The sequence below is a fragment of the Agelaius tricolor genome, unplaced genomic scaffold (genome assembly GCF_023055355.1).
Source record: "Agelaius tricolor isolate 1412-34295 unplaced genomic scaffold, bAgeTri1.0.p SCAF_1, whole genome shotgun sequence".
NCBI lineage: Eukaryota > Metazoa > Chordata > Aves > Passeriformes > Icteridae > Agelaius > Agelaius tricolor.
The window spans coordinates 42715580-42728573 of NW_027269261.1; positions in this window are offsets into that span (position 1 = coordinate 42715580).

The window sequence follows — 12994 nt, forward strand, 5'->3', positions numbered from 1 at the left end:
TCCCTGTGTCCTTCAGTGCAGGCATAGGAGAAGAGACCAGTCCCCACCTCACTATAATCTCCTTTCAGGCAGAAAGCAATGAGATATCCCCTGGGCCACCTCTTCTCTAGACTAAACAAACCCAGCTCCTTTGGCCATTCCTCATATTTCTAGACCCTTCACAATACTTGCTGCCCTTCTCTGGACGTGCTTCAGCATCGCAATGTCCTTGAATTATTTGGGTTAGAAAGAATAATGTCATTGAATGGGTTAGGTCAAAAGGAACCTTAAAGATCATCTAGCTTTAACACTTCTGCCATGGGCAGGGACACCTTCTACTTGACCAGGTTGCTCAGAGCCCCATCCAAGATGGCCTTGAACACTTCCAGGGTTGGGACATCCACAGCTTGTCTGGGCAATCTGTTCCAGTGCTTCACTGCCCTGACAGTAAAGACTTTCTTCCTGATATCTAATCTAAACCTATGGTTCTTGCCGCCCTGAGATGTCAGGGTAGCTGAGCTGTGCTGCTGCTGTGGGTGCCTGGTGTGGGCACCAAGCACACCAAACTGACCCAGTCATGTCAAGCTGCAGGGCCCAGCCATCAGGGCCCACAGCACAAGCCAAGGAGACACAGGGCTGCAGAGGAGGAAGGGGGCTCCAGGGGATGGAAGGTGAGCGGGGTCACCCAGATCTGGTAGCCAACAGCCACATCTCCTCAGGTTTTATGTATTACCGGGGTGGAGGATACCCAGCCTCTATAGGCAAGAAATGCCAGAGTCTGACCATTCTTTAAAGCAAAATAAGCTTTTTCTCATGTTTAAATTTATTGTAGTTTGTGCTTATGTGATCCTGAGTAACAGGAACTGAGTCAGAGCATAATTTACTTCCCCCATCCTTTTCAGCAGAATCTCTTCTTAGGCTCTTGTTTCGTTCAAAATCTTTTGTTCAAGGTCACCGATGACTTAGTGAAGACAAATTTAGCTCTAGAAAGCCTCCCTGCTGTCACTTACATTTCTGTTTGCGCCTCAGGATGGAAGACAGCAAATGATCTCGTTCCTCACATGAGCATTTTATGGATTTAATTTTGTCTCAGTGAGCTCAAATGAGGAGCTATCCCAGTGCCTTGCCAGAGAGTTGTAAGGGTGCATCCTGTTTCTCTGCCAGTTGCTCTGTGGATAATGACAGAGAAGACTCCCTAGGCTTGATGAACATGGGCTCTGTGGTACACTGGGCTGGAAACCTCCAGACCTCTAGGGCAGCCAACATTTTTACAGCACCCACACATATCTCCTGTCCTAACTTCTTCAGCACTACACAGAGCCTGGCTGGTCTGTACCCAGCAAAGATTTTTGCCCGTGATTCATGGCTGGCACTGTGTTTCTCAGGACTTGCCTGAGTTACTGGGAGTGTGAAGGGCCAAGTGGGTCAGTGGTGAGCATGGTGGACATGTGCACCTGCTGGCTGGCTCCTTGTGTGCTCATTTCCCCCGCTTGCTGTCCCTTTGGAAAGCTTTTCAAGACTGACATGTTTCAGAGTGTCCAACCCTCTCAGAGATCTCAGAGGTTGTCAGGCATGATTTATAGCTGTCATGTGTTGTCAGATGGAGAGCAGAAAACAATACACCCACCTCACAAATCTACACTGTCACTTTTTTGCAATAGCTACGACTGTGCATGTCAGGTTTCTTACATTGTGATATTGAAATGTCTACATTCTGGTACAGGAACAAAGCTACATTATTGCTTAGCCATATTTTAATTTAGTGAGCTGGATGCTTGAAATGAAAATTTTAGCCAGCATTTAATGCTAACTTCTTAACAAGTAGTTGCACCTACTTCTAAGTGTACTAGCTATGACAAATCTTGCTCTAAAAATAATTGCTGGTGCCATTTATGGTTTTGTTTACAAAGCTCTAATTATAAAGTGCTTTGAGGAAATAGAAAGTATGCTTCTGACTTGGATTTGTTTAATGATGAGCTCTTACACTCTTCATATTTATTGATGTAATTGTAAATTCAAATATGAAGTTTGTGGAACTTAACAATTCACCAGCGCAGACTGCAATATGGCACTTTAGTAAGTTAATGCTAAAACCAGAATTAGGAGTTGTAGGTTATTTCCACATGCTCTGTGTCTCTGTACAGCCATTTTCACCTGGGGCAGTGGTGCACAAAGTAAAGTTTCTCCAAGATGGAAAAGACAGGCAAAGCAATGAGGGAGCTAGCAATTCCAAAGAGTCCTGCAAAGCTCCCTGTACTTCCATTACTTTTGTTTACTTAGTCCATTTGTACTACCCCTTCATCCCTTTCCTTTCCTGATTCTTGTTACTGTCATTCCAATACCTCCTGGCTTAGAAAACACAGTTTTAAACACTTTTTTTTCAACAACAAAGACTTGGCACCTAAGAATTTCTTGAAAACTTAAAATCACCATTTAATCTTCAGCTTTGAATAACATATCATTAATGGACCCATTAGATGAATGAACAGAGAGCACCTGAAAGTCTGTCTGTTATTATTGTTATTATCTGAATAAGGATAATGTAGGTGCCTGAGAGTAGAAGAGCTACTTTTAGCTGTTGTGTGGGTGCTGAATTTTAAAGATTCCAGGACCCTTTCTTATTCTCAAACTAAGAACATTTCAAGGGAGGAATAATGATACAACGAATTATGTTTAGGATAATTCTATTATCATTTTACTGAAGGCTGCCAGTGACCAATCCACTATCGTGGAAATACTGCTGGATATCAGTTAAATTGAGAAGGAAAGCAGTTAGTTTTACCTTCCACCACGTTCTTGAAAATTTTCTCTGCTTTTATTATTTGAAAGAGTTGAAGACATCACCTGCGATTTATGATAAATGGGAAAAGTGTGACTCTGTACAACATGTAGGGACAGATATACTACAGTTAATATGTGCTACAACACTCCAGGTACTGAGAAGCTTTAAAAATTTAGGTAGTATTAGGCAAACTGAGGTGCCAGTGTTAATGTATTATTTTTAGTACTTTGCCTTCCTAAGATGACACCTCCATCAATGTATCTTCTGGCCCTCCAGCAAAACTCTGTAAGAAATAGTCTATGTTAGCTGCTTTCACTAGATGTTAAAACCAAAAAGCATCAGTTAATAAATGAAAGTTTGGAAAGGAGAAAAGGACATTTTCCGAATATTGACATCTTACTGAGTGCCTTTATTGTGTTTTCTTTTGGAAATGGAATTAAATACATGAAAAAGTGTAGAAGAGTTTATATACCTGACTCCAGTCCTGAACACTGAAGTCATTGAGTGAATGCCGCTGATTTCTGTGGTTAACTGTCAGTAACCCAGCTTCAGAGGTATTAATAAGCCTACTGAGCTGGTGAGGATCTAGTCATGCTTAATGTCAGTGGGTAGATTAAAAAATACTTGGTCCTAAATAAACAAGCCAAAGAAGTTTGGAAATTCCTCAGGTGATGGATCTTGGAAGACAACTATAACATTGCAATAATGACATGTGTATGTGGATATATCGAAATATGAATTTATATGTATGATATAAATATGAACATAAAAAAAAAAATTAAACAATTATTCACTGGACCAACCTCCCCAGGGACATGGAGAAGTGCCCATGGCTCTATCACAGGAGAGTTTCAAGATGCAATTGGACATGGTGCTGTATAATTTCACCTGGGCTCCCCTTCTAATGAAAGCTTGGACCAGATAATCTCTGGAGGTTTTTTCCCAACTGGCCTATTCTATGCTTCTGTGGCACATAGGACAAGATCTGTAGTGAATGTATGTAAAATGTAGAACTGCAATATGAAAGTATGCCAGCTTAAAGGCATGAGAGGTTTCAGCTCTGTCATGCCTGAGTTGCCATGCCCAGACAAGGCATAGCGTAAAGGAGCTGCTTAACTTAAGACATCCTGCCTCAGGGCCCCACACAGCTGAAAAAAAGGCTGTGGTTTTCCACCTTCAGCTCCTCCTGACATGCTCACAATGACAGCTAGGAAAGCTCTCAAAATGGAACTTAATTATTTTGAGTTAACCTGAAAATTTCTTCTCCATTGTTGAGTTAGCTGGCTAATTGGAGTTCAGTGATATCCCAGGCATTACAGAAGTAGCAAGACTGGAGCAGCGATAACTGCTTATACCTGATTCAGCAGACTGTTAACCACAATTCAGGGGTTATCAATTTATTTCCATCAGGACAGGAAACAAAGGCAGAGTTGTTTATTACTTTGATAATGTGCTTACAGCAAGAAATTACAAAAGGCTACCTTTTTAAGACAGAGCTTTCAAACAACAGCACAATGTTGCATTGGTTTATAGCCAGATCCCCTTTAGTTAGTGCTTTGCCCAAAAGTATCTGTTAAACTTTTGATCAAGGTTGCATTATTCACAAGCAGGACCATGAAAATAATCATAGACCTTGGACACCTCTCTTTTGAAGAAAGGCTGAAAGAATTGAGGATTTTCAGTCTGAAGAAGAGGGCTTTTAAGAAGGATAGAGAAAGACTTTTTACCAAGGCCTGTAGTGTCAGGACATAGAGCAATGACTTTAAACTGAAAGAAGGTTGATTTAGATTGGATATAAGGAAGAAAATCTTTTACAATGAGGGTGGTGAGGTACAGGAATAGGTTGTCCAAATAAGCTGTGGATGCCCCAGCACTGGAAGTGTTCAAGATCAGGCTGGATGGGGCTTGAGCAACCTGGGCTAGTGAAAGATGTCCTGGCCTATGGCAGGGAAGTTGAACTAGATGATCTTTAAAGGCCCTTTCCAAGCCAACTCATTCTTTAGTTCTGTAGTTCTGCAGTTCTGCAATGCTGTGATGGTCCAAATTGCTGTTCCTTTTCTTTCATTCCATATTGTTTCTTCAGCATCTCTCATTCTGTCACACACACCCTCCCTTAGTGAAACCCTTACCTGTATTTGGTTTATATTTCTCAGCATTTTCACATTTGTTTGTTTGTTTTGCATTGTGATATGTATCTGTGATGTGTTTTTATTGAAAGTGGCATGGTTTCAGCCATTTGATTTCTTTAGGGAGCTCTATGGTTCCTTAGGGGAGCTCTATAGTTTATTATAGTTATCACAACGGAAAGATAGCAGTTGTATGTTGCAAGCTCAGTGAGATTTAATCAAATCCACAATGTGTTTTGGAAGAGCTGGGGAACAGAATTTTTCACCTTTTCCCTTTTTCTAATAGGTAGCTCTTAGAGAAAGAGATGGAAATTTAGGTGTCCCTTGACAATAGGAATTATGAATTTTTAGCATTTTAGCCACTGGATGTCACTAATGATTCATGGAAACATAGAAATCTGTGCACTTTTTCCGAAGGGTAAAAAAGTTATTTAAAGAGCACAAGATTTGGAGGAGAAACATTTCCATCTGAAATGGGAGAAAATTTTATTAGCCTGCACTAAGCAGAGATCTGGTTGAGCTTGCCAAGTTTCGTTTAACTTGATGATTTTTAGGGTGGCAAAAAGCTACTCTGTTATAAGATTCTGAGGAACAAAGCCAGCAAAGTTTTTTTCCACATTTCATTTAAGAGGTGTGAGGTAACCAAGCTGGAAGAGAAACTCTGCATGGGAAAATGTATGTGTGAGTTGTGGTACATATATCATGGATATTGCATGTAATCTCACACTTACATGTGTGGAGCCCACCTAGCAACACCAAAACAGAAAAAATAATGAAAAAAGCTCAGATGGCCATTATTGTATAAACCAATTAAGAGGAAAAATACACACTTGAAGATTTTAATAAATGTGCTTTAGGATGGCAAAGCATCTTCTGGCCAACATCCTCATAAGTGCCACCACTGCTGTGCCTTTTGCACTGCAAATCTCGAGAATACCAAATGACCTAATGCTGTCACAAATTTTGCATTAAATTAGCAACCCCTACAAAACCTGTTACAGATGTGTGTAGGACTTCTAGACTCCTCTTCAAGAAATCCTAGAGAGCGATTTCTATTTATGCAGTGCACATGCCAGATACCAGACATACCCCAGCTGCTTCAGACTTGCTGTGAATGTACAGATCAGCTGTGCAAGGGATGCTGTCTGCTGCAGCCCAGGCAGGGGCTGGGTTAGCTCCACTGGCCTCAGACACATTCCTTTTGACTGGAATGCCACGAATTTCCTGACATACCCAGTTGATCTTCTCAAGCACCACCAGCCGTCTGCCAGGGGATGCCTGATTTCTAGAAATTGCAGAAAAATAACCAGACTCTGCTTTTTCTTCTAAGGGCATAAAATGCAGGAAGGAAAGGAGGGCATACCAATCAAGAAATGAATCTATGAGTAAGAATACAGAGAGATTTTACTATAGATTTAGGCAACAATACTATAAATACAGGATAACCATTCTAGTCTGGGGAGTGGCACACATGTTAAGGCAAGCTGCTTTTATTAATAAACACATATTTGACCAAGTTGTCATTTAAGTCTTTGTGGGGTTTTGCTATCTTGTTTTGAATACTATTATTTTTTGGTTTGTCCATTATAATTTCCATTTTAAAGTTCCATCTTGGTTTCTAAGCTGTAGTCATGTGAATGTTTTTGTGCTTATTAAAGCCCAGGCAGAAGTGGAAGTGATAGTGGCAGTGTATTCAAGGTGACAGTTTTACAGTATGTGTTACAAAACAAACTCAGGCAGACTTTACCGAGGCTCAATGTACTAACCACCTTGGTACAACTCTTATGACTTCAGGTGGATTATATGAATTGAATAAAAGTTTAGTTTCTTAGTGTGTACAAAGGGACGTGCTGTGCCACGAGGCACAATCAGTCAATGGGTGCTGAACATAAGAGAGACATCTGTGCTTTTAAGGGACTGATCATTCACAGACACCATACCCATAGCTCTCTTTTATCACTGCTAGGGGCCAAGGACAGACACTACAAGATGTGCTATCAGTTCCTTTGTGGGGCTGTATTCTGGTTTAAGGCCTTGGGAAGCTGAAACTTAAAATCTCAGCCCTGGCATTAAGTTACTTTTGATTAGAGACAATGTGCTTATTCTTTACTTGTACATTTTTTGATCTCCATTCCTGTACATTTTTTAAAATTACTCTGCACAGTTAGAAACTTTAAGTGACATTATTAAAAAAATTATTATCCTCAACTAAAAAAAAAAATTAAGTAAAGAAACACCTAAAAAATAATAATCCTAAACTTTATTAGAAACACCTAAAAAATAATAATCCTAAACTTTATTTCAGTTAAGCTTACCCAAAGGCTCATAAAAGTCATATTTGACTGGAATTAAGTTTGCCTGTTCTAACCAGGATGCTGTCAGGCTGCATCATTTTTTTCTGAGAAGAATTCTTAATCCTCATGCAGATGGGAAGTAACAATAAACACCATCTGCTGCAAATTAGGTTACTCTCTTAGCAACGAGTGAGATCAGGCTCTGTCTCAGCCTCCCATTTTCTGTGCTGAAGTACACACTGGCACTTCAGCCTGTAACAGAGCAAGTCATCAGAAACAAAGTGGAAATAAGAAATGAAAAATCTTTCTTACTCCCCTCCTGGCAAGATCCTTCCTGTCCCTGACAACCCCACAGTTTTATTGCTGTATGCCAAAGGGGCCAAGATCAGCTCATCACCCCATCTTCCTCTGGCTCCTGCTTCTCCTGTGGGAGTGGGAGCAGCATCATGAAGTGCTGGCAATCTCTCATGACTGCTAGGTGCTGGGAGCCGGCCCAAGAAGCAAATAGGATCAGCAGGGGAGGGTGATGTGTCAGTTGAGAGTGGATTTAAAGCTGTCTGCTGCTGGCAGAGCTCTCAGGGAAGAGGGCCAGTGAGACACTGTGCCTGGCTTCCCCTGGCAGAACCTGTTCCCTGACTCGGCTGCCCCGTGGGTGCTGTTCTCCTTCCCCTCCCCAGCTCCTCTCCAGGACTGCTCCATGATGACAGCATGTCCATTTGTTAAGGACAGCAGGTGTTGGAGCAGACACTTCTCATTAACTTGGCATGACATCTCTCCACAAAAGATCTCCTGCACCATGACAAGGTGATTTTGAAAGAGAATAGTCTGGGTTTTTCCATTATTTTATACCCTGTCTGATGAACTTTCTCTGTTGGCAATGTTCGCAATGTCTTGACCAGATTCAGGCAGCTGTTAATTCAAGTGCTGTGCAGATCACAGATTCATACACACTCTTAGAAGATAAAAATTCATGGATTTTAGAAGTCATTTAAAGCATCTTTCTGATGCAGCTATATCAGGAAATGTTATATTTGCCCTCAAATCACCAAAATACACTTGTAGTTTAAGGACTCAAGTTTGACTCATTACCAGGGGAAAGTTCTCTCTGTTCCTTATTCAAATATTTGTGGAAAAACCTGCACATCTTGACAGTTTCAAGAACTCATAGAAATAATGTTTGTGTCATTCCTTTTTTTGTATTTGTCATACTATGGTTTCCAGTTAATGCACAGGTAGGTGAGTGTCAGCACAATTAGTCACAGGGAACCACCCTTTTTCAATATGCTCAGAAAATTTTACTGGCTCTGTATTGGATTCAGTAAATTAACACTGGTGGTGCTCCTAAAGTTTTAAGACTCAGCTAAATACTAAAAGCCATATAGAATATTCAGTTCTTCTATGATACATCTCCTGAGTGTGTACAGATGTGCTCATCAGCTGGTGATGACAACCTCCTGGGAAGGGTACCTGTCATGAGCACACGTGCTACACCGTCCACATGGCCATGTGCTGCTCCTGCAGGCCAAACACTACAAATCTAATCTACTGATGCTTTGAGGAGATATCCCCATTTCCAGACATACAATAGGCTGGTTGGAGCTAGTGAGAAATAATGCCAGCTGCCCAAATGTGAGAGATCCCTTCATTATACCCAAGAAAAGATTTTGAGTGGAAAGAGACCATACCTGAGGCAGATGGTATCCTGAACTACACATAGGGCTGCCTTTGCCTAATGCTGTACAGATAGAGAGGGGGAAAAATACCCAAACTACAAGACTGTGATTTTCAATCTTCATTCTGTCCTTAGGCTAGTTTTGTCAGACTCTCACTTGGGCTACCAAATAATTTACATACGGCAATAAATGACTGGACATGAGCTCATATTTTCTGTTGATTCCACCATTTTCAGCTTGTCCTCTGCCATCTAATCTTAACAAATGGCTCTTGTCAGGACACTTGTGCAGCCAAGTTGCCTTTGATAAAAAAAGTTTTCCTCTGGCCTCAGCTGCAATATAGAAAGATATTACAATTGCAGATGAATTTTTTCAATCATAGTTTTATGGGGCTTTTGGTTTAGATAACTTACAACATTTTAAGGGACTGCATATTTAAAATCCATACTTGAGGCTTCTTATGAATCAGATCCCTGAAAAATGGACCACATTCAGCATCTGAAAAGCAAGGCAGGCACTATCATGAGTCATTTATTAAAAAGTAGGAGGTATCTGTGCTTTACCAGTGGTGTAATTATATGCACTGGGTTAAGAAAGTTCTTTTTATTAAAAAGAATTTTTAGCATGCACCCTCCCGAGATATAAGCAAAGAAATTAGCAATACAAATTACCTGATTGGTCATTAAGTCCATCCCTTCACAGCAGGATAATTGCTGTGCAATAAAGAACACAAATCGCTCCAATAAGCTTACATTTGTCATGGGGAAGACTAAAGGCAAGATATGATTTCTTTATACAGATTAAAAGGACTTGTTTTGATGAAGTGGTCACCATTTGTTATACAAAAAAAAAAATCTTTGTGCCAGAAAGGCAAAGCCCAGCCTGACCCAGTTCTTCAAATGCAAGAATTGTGTTTTCATCTTTTCCAATGTCTTTGAGAATACAGTTCCTGTGAGATATGGAAAAGATGTGCAATGGAGATTGATTAGAAACAGCAGTGCTAAATATCTTTTGCTATGATGAACTACTACTCCTCCCTCACTGATCAAGGTTACTGGCATTGTCAGCTTTCTGAGAAAATACATGTGGTCCTATTCTGCAAATCTTGCATGAGGAGCACTGGATATATGGAGCTTTCTGCTGGGGCTCCCCAGACCCACACTAAATGTCAGGATGGAGGGCAGGGCTCTGGCATACCCACAAAGTTACCTGTGGCCTTGCTCTAAACTAACAGAGCCAGTAAGCCCTGGGTCACGCCACTGTAGGGGAGCTGCCAGTGTGAGGGAGGCATTTATATCAGCTGCTCTCAGTGCTCCCACACTGCTGCTTGCTGGAAATTTTCATTAAAAGTCTCACAATGCAGCACTTGTTTCCTTGAGTTTCTCTTTCATTTCTCTTCATCATATCCAAGTGGCAGAGTGAACAACAACTGTTTTTCAGTACTTGGATGAATCCTTTGGGGCCATGTACAGGGGATGAGGCATATATATATTTGATTGACAGAGAAATTAGAACTTCTCAGACTAAGATCAGAGTTGCAACCTCCCTGATGCAGGGTGCAACCCAGAGCTTGGCTGACAGGTGTTTTTGAGAGTGTTCTCTGGGTTGCTGTCTTTAAAAAGTCGTGGCATTGAGGAAAGCCCCATAACATATTGAGTGTTACTTTGCATTTTAGAATACTTATATCTCAGGAAAGGAGAGCAAGAGACCAAAAAACAGAGGTAGAAAAATAACGAAGGAGCCAGAGTGGTCTGATCTTACTAAATAATCCCATATACAGATGTTGCTAAGGTGCCCAAGAGTGCTGTGTGAAGCATTTGAGCTAATGGAATCACAGGAAATGAACCTGGAAGAGTTACAGTACATCTGGAAATGCCAAAGAAGGAGGATTGAACTCAAGGGAAGGAATAGTTCCTGCTTCAACTATGGGAGAAACTCATGAGGAAAACAATGATGCTCTAATATTTTAAGCCTTTCTGAAGCTCACTTCTAAATTGTTGCCTTCAAAATTTTTGGCAGCGCTGACTCATCTGGTGCTCTGTGATGACAATTTCCCTCACTGTTCACATCTTGATTCCACTTGACCAGGTACCTTAGATCTACCTCCATTGCTTGATTGGTTTTGTGCACTCCTGAAGTCTCATAAGCTGCATTTCACATGGCTGTAGTGAGTGATTCCCAGCTGGGTATGTTGTCAGCCACAGCAATGACATTGTTTGATAAAGAGAGAAAAGAACCTGGGAGAATTTTCAAGGTAAAAGTACATTTTGAGTAGATATAAATAGACTAAAGCTATCATCATACCTGCCTCTCTTCTCTAAAGTCCTGCAGATCACAGGCTCTAAGCAGCACACTCAGCAAGGACAGGAGAATACAGAAGAAAGAAACAAGTGCTGCAGGCAGTTTAAAAAATACAGGGTTTAAATTTATTTCTGACTCATAGACCCTAAACCATGACTATTTTGTGCAAGTTGTGAGTTCAGCCGTGAAAGCACCTTGGGTCACCTTGCTACAAATAAAACTCATTGCTATTTTCTCCCACTGTCTCATAAAGTATGACAGGTGAAATTTCAGTTCTGCTTTGCTGTTCCAGCTTTCTCACATCCTGCAACATCCATATCCTAAAATGTTTTCTCTAGTCCCCTCTTTAAATTAAAAATGTTTCTAATTCAGGTTTTGGGTTTTTTTTTTCTCAGATGATAGCAGTTGCTACAGAAAGTCTGATTGACATCAGCTAGCCCCACATTCTGTCTTTGATGGTGTCTAAAACAAAAAAAAGAATATTTATTAAATCCCTGAAAGATACTCTACTGAAATCTTGCCCTAGATAATACTCAAAGGGACTCCGATGCCTCAAAGCAAGTTAGCAACCTGAGATGTCAAAAAAATCTCTCCTAATGCCAAAAAATTGATTGCAATAACTTCATTAAGGAAACAAAAGAGCAAGTCTTAGGCTTACAGTTAGACCAGCCTCAGCCATATCCAGTGACTATCTCAGCCTTGTGCTTACAAGGACCCTGCCACAAGCCAGACCCTTCATTCTATCAAGCCAGCCCTCTGCAGCAGCCACTGCTTGGAGAATTTAACTGAAGATAATTGAAGATCTCTTTCCCTTGGAAGGAAAGACAGCTTGATATGCACTGTAGCACAATCAGTAGTGATGCTGGAGCAACAGATGTGTTCTTGTGGGACATGATGGGTTTGCAGCCCCCAGATCTCTTCTGCAGTGCCCCATGCAAACACTGAGCCCATGTTAGGATCAGCACTGCCCTGTAAAAGTCCTGGTGAGGCTTGGGAAGCAGGTACAATGTGGAGTGGCACACTGGAGGTGAGTAAAGAGAACATGGGAGAGGCGGAAAGGATGAAAACAGTCATGGGAGGGACTCTCACCACGTGGGTAAAGGTAAATGTGTTTATTTTAGGACAACTTGGAGTTCTGAATCCAAGTTTGGCAGATGGCCCAGTTTTATTTCAGGCCAGTCTTTACAGCATGCATTCACTCCTCACCAGAGAAGGAGAAGAATTGTCTTCAAAACATCTGAGCTGACAGGGCCAGCTGGAAGCAGATAGCATGGAAAAGGAAAAGCAGACTTTGAACTGGTCTGCAACCAGCTTGGATGATGGCAATAATATAATTTGTTCCTTCAACTCAGAGGCTTTGCAGAGAGCAGTGTCTCATCAGCATCCCAATTTATCTTTGTGACCCTGGGACAAAAATATCTACTTGCATTTCTTGCACTGACCTCTCAGATTTTTGTTTGGTTTGTTTCGTTGTTGCTTTTAAAAGAGGGCACAAATGCTTTAACAGCATTTGCCATTTATTATCCTCCACCTCATTCAGATTATGGCTTGCAGCTTTTGCTCACTGGGGAAGTTTGCATAATAGTTTCAGTTCACTTGTTAACAGTAATTATTTTTTCCAGTCTCTCTTTTGATGTAAGCTGAATAGCTTGGCCTCTAAGAGATGTAATTAGTGATTCCTGCAGTTTGCTATGGAACGGGGCAATAGCATCATTAAATTCAAGATAAGTCTTAACTCGGTGTTTCAGATGCTCACATAATGTGTTATGCAACAAGGCAATAAAAGCTGCACAATCCTGCCCTTTGGAACTTTCCCCCAGTTATTTCTCCCCACAGCTT